Source organism: Parasteatoda tepidariorum, chromosome 9 (assembly GCF_982258835.1).
Source record: "Parasteatoda tepidariorum strain Cologne lab strain chromosome 9, Ptep-v5.0, whole genome shotgun sequence".
In the NCBI taxonomy this organism is placed as follows: domain Eukaryota; kingdom Metazoa; phylum Arthropoda; class Arachnida; order Araneae; family Theridiidae; genus Parasteatoda; species Parasteatoda tepidariorum.
In genome coordinates, this window is record NC_141763.1 from 44,498,160 (window position 1) to 44,503,446 (window position 5,287).

Genomic DNA, 5,287 nt, shown 5'->3' on the forward strand with positions numbered 1-5,287 from the left:
AAGAAAAAAGTTAAGAGTATATCATATCAATTACTTTTGTATTATAAATTCCAACTTTAGAATAATGCTGGTAAATATTTAACAAAAATCGTATTTTTAAATTTTTATTATGCAAGAATTTTTTTACGAATCATGCTAAAATTTGCATATTTAAAGTTGGTTCACGAACCAATCATATTCTATTTAATACATAAATATTCAATCAGTAGATCAAGGGAAAAAAATTGGCCGGGATAGCCTGGTCGGTAGGGCGCTGGGTCCATGTCCGAGAGTTCGTGATTTCAAACCCCGCCGGCCAAGGACTCTCCGTGTAGTAAAGTGACTGCTGCACGTTAAATCTGCCGAGTCGCAAAAGTCCTCCATGTTCCCATAACAAATCAATACCTCTGAGGGTACTGGATTGGAGATCGATCGTTCTCTGATTCAGGTCAAAATTACGATCTGTGGATGAATGAATGGATGTATTAATGGGTTCGCCCTATAAACGGGAGCGACGTATGGTGTGGCGGAAATCGAATTCTTGGCCATAGATGGCGCCACTGAAAAACAAGAAACGCACACTCTGCCTTAAATTTGCTCGGTTTCACCAAACAGGCTTGCCCATGTGGCAAGTACAACACAACAACATGTGGCAAGTAGAAACAACAACAACAACAAAAGAAAAAAAGTGAGAGTTTCATATCAATTACTTTTGTATTATAATCGCAAGTTTAGAATAAAGTAGGTAAATATTGAGCAAAAATCGCATTTTTAAATTTTTATTCCTCAAGAACTTTTTGACAAATCATTCTGACACTAGCATATTCAAAGTTATTTTTCGAGTCATTAAAATTTCTCCTAATACATAAATATTCGATCACCTACTAGGTCAAAAGTCTTTAAATTTTTCCGCCTTTTATTTTGTGCACCGTACCTTTTTAGAAATATTTTTATTAGAAATTCTTACGTCTGCCTCAAAACTTTTAGATCACAATGTAAAAGCGATCCAAATCCATTACTCTTTAAAAGTTTTGAAAAGATTATATTGTTTTGGAAATGCACCTATTTTATATATGAAACATAAAAAAATAACAATAAAGTGTCCTAAAAAGGTCTAAAATATACTCCTCAGAAGACTTTTTGAATAATTTCCCCATAAAAGGACAGAGATGAAAGGAAATATTGGTTCTAAACGCGTATTTGTGGTGCAATATTTCAAACCCAGATAAATGCGCGGACATTTTGATGGCAAATAAATGCTATTATTACTTATTTAAACGCAATACAGAGATTTGGATGTATGAGTAGTAGCATTTCAAAAATCCGTATTAATATTTTATATCTTTTATTACCTTCAAAATGAGAGTTGTTATACGTTGCCCTGAATATTTGAACTGCATTTATGAGAATGAATTCTACTTGGCGATATCAGACAAAAGTTTTTCCTTTTACATATTACGCCACATTTATTTTATGTCTGGTTCTTTAGAGATTGTGTATTGAAATTTCGTTTGAATGTTTGCTCAATACGAAATCAGTCAATGGAATTTGCGTTTGATAAGAGATCGTTTTATGTGTTTTTTCTTGAACTGGCTAAAACGTTGTTTTGAAAGGGTAATAGATTGTTGCAAATCGAGTTTAATTTTGTGATAACGTGATTTACGGTTGATTTTGATGAAACATGTTATAAGATGATTTACTCATATGAAAATAAATTCTATATGTACCAAGTTTTCATGGGGATGAACTATTATTTGCCGTATTGCATAAAAATAAACCTATGCAAATATATATATATATATATATATATATATATATATATATATATATATATATATATATATATATATATATATATATATATATATATATATATATATATATATATATATATATATATATATATATATATATATATATATATATATATATATATATATATATATATATATATATATATATATATATATATATATATATATATATATATATATATATATATATATATATATATAAATAAATACAAGAAAACACTAAGAAAGTTAAGAAAAGTCATTTCGTCAAAAGTCATGTGTATTGAAAAGTCATAACAAGACATTTCGGGCAAATCTGTGGATAAAATTATTTGCTAAAAATTTCTTTATTAATTTATAAAATTTTCCATGTGCAAATCCATTTCGGGCAAATCCGTGGTTAAAATTATCTGCTAAAATTTTTTCTTTGTTAATTTTTCCATGTGCAAATCCATTTCGGGCAAATCCGTGTTAAAATTATCTATTAAAATTTTTTCTTTGATAATTTAAATAATTTTTCTATGTGCTAATCCATATCGTGCAAATCTGCGGCTAAAATTATTTGCAAAGCAGGCAATTTATGTTTCTCTTTTCTATTTTATATTTTTTCTTAAATAAACATCTATCTTCTAAAACTATTTATGATCAATTTTTAAAATTATCCAGTATAATATTACCTTGCGCACATCCATTTCGGGCCCATCCTTGGTAACTAACAAATCAAAACTCAGAATAACAAATCACTTCAGCAGTGCAGTAAGAACGACACTTTAAAACTCTCTTGTTACACTCAATTTTCGCTTTTGTTTTCATATTTTGTAATCTGGCAATCTTTCTGCGAAAACATTTTTAAATCATTCTTGAAAAATATCCGTCCATGTAAGTTGTTATGATTTTGCTACTCGCTTTATAGTCCCCCCTTTTTAATCTTTTTTCCTTTTATTTTATTTTATTATCTGTTTTACATGTTATTTTTACTTTTTATGATCTATTTTTATGTAGTTATTTTATAAAAAATTTTTTTGAGTGCTCCTCACACTATTGTATTAATATATTTCGCTTTGGCTTTATTGATACAATATCAGAAAGCACTCTGTTTTGCTGATATAATCGTGTGGGCTGAAGAAAAGATTATATCTTTTTTTCCGGCTTTTTTTCCAGTTTTTTAATTAACATTTCATTTTTTTTTTTTTTAAATAAAATGTTTTTTTTTACTTATTATTTCCCACCCCCTTTTTTTCATATGTCTATAATTTTTCTTTGTTTTATTCTTCATTTTCATATATATATATATATATATATATATATATATATATATATATATATATATATATATGTATATGCGTGCGCGTATGTGGGTGCACGCGTGTGTACTATATGGTCAAGCGGTTAACGTGTGTATTTGCGAAGCCAATGGCTGCGGGTTCGAATCCCGCTAAGGGCATGGATGTTTCTTTCTATGTTGTGTTCCCCTGCTGTGTGTGAATGTGGCCCACCCTATAAAACGGATATCTGCGGCAGTGTGGAGCGGGCAATGTTGCTCACCTCCGTGACCTTAGTCACATGGCGCTGACTAGACAGCGTAAAATGAGCAACACTTAAGCGAAGAACTATAAGTTCAGTGCCTGCCGTTAAATATATATGGGTGATTCTCACGAAACATGCCGATTCACTGTCATGTTGTCATGTTTCCAAGATCTAATACTATAATACTAAAAGAACTTTTTTTTAAGAAAAATTAATAAATAGCATTACCGTTAGCATTTTAAAATGACTTTGTACTAGCATTGACTGTTTTGTATACTTAAAAAATTTAATTGAATATCAAAATGTCATTTTTCTGGCATGTCCCAAACAATATTTCCAATATAACTAGCTTCAAAATTTCCCATACATTTTTCAAAATCTAATTTTTTTTTAATATTATCCTATGTAAGAATTTCTAGAATATACGCAGAGGGTATTGTTTACTAAAACTTCGTTAAAAATAATTTTTTCTGTCGATAATTTGTTTGTCAAATGAAAATCTGTCATTTTCCCGGCTACTTTTATTTAGTGATTTATAACCAAAATAGATAGCGACAGGAATCAATATCTTATGTTAATAAATTGATTAGATACCCTCCTATCTGAACATGTCTTGTTGCATGAATAAAGAATCAATTTTCTGGCTCAAAATCTATTTCGAAAAATTTGTCAAGGTGAGTAGAATTTTATGCTGTCATTTTCCTGGTTTCTTGAAATCATTAATAACAAAAGCTACATAGATTAATCTAAGTTATTTTAAGAAATACTGTTGTTTTCTGCAGAATATAAACGTCTTCGGCCAAAATATTAAATTAAAGTAAAGTTATATGCTATAAAATGGCGAATTTGTCATTATCCTGGCTGTCATTTTCCTGGCTTATGAATGCCAGGACATTGAAGTGTTACCAGAAATTCTTTTTAACTGCTAATACTGCAAAGAGGGAAAGCAAATATTAACCTAATACCAAGTTTATGTATGATAGTAATATGCTTGGATGTAATCAAAGGTAGATTTATTTATTTAATGATTGATTATTATACACAATTTTATTTTGACATATCAGCAACAATTTTTTTTTTGTTTCTTTCTACAGTGGATAAAAGGAATTAATTTAAGTAAATTATGGTCCATCTAACATAAAGGCTTAGGTTGAGTTACTTACTATTAACTTAAAATGACTGTTTTTTAAACTTCTAAGGTAATATGTCATTTTCCTGCCATTCAAGATTTGGTGAATTTCTATTTTATTTTTTTTCCCGAGCAAATGTCAATAAACTACACTGCTGTCCATGAGATATTAATAAGTGTAGCTAAGGAAGTATACAAAAAAGTTTTTTGATTATTTTGAAGACTTTAAATTTGAAGAAATTTTTTGGTCTGAATTGTCATGTTTCGTGAGAATCACCCATATATGCCGTTAAATATATACTTTTACGATCAGTAAAGAAAACAGATTGTTGAATCATAAGTGTGATAATTTAAAGCGATTCAATAAATTTTAAAGATTATAAAAGCACTTGAAAATATCACCATTTTTTCCTTTTCAGTACATTATATTTGCAGTCATCATTATTTTTTTTATTTTGTATAAAATAGCTAAAAGTCTTTTTTAAGGGAAATACACTAGAGAAAGAAATTAAGATAATTTGCAGACTTGGTCGATTATCTCTGGAACTGCTGGACCGATTTTAATGAAGTCTGATATGCACATGCGTAGATACAATACAAAACAAATAACCATTCAATAATTGTAATACACACGCATGATCATGCGTGACACTCGTTGGAGCCGGATGGTATGAAATTGCCACAAGACAATTTAGGCCAATTGCCACAAATGATAAACTGGCTTATTTCAAGTATAAAATCATGCTGCAAGGCTTGTATATCTGTAAAAGGGGACCACATCCCCAACTGAAAACAATTTTTTTTTGTTTATTCTGCAACCACTGTTTCATACCTTCCGACTCCAACGAATGTTTGCACG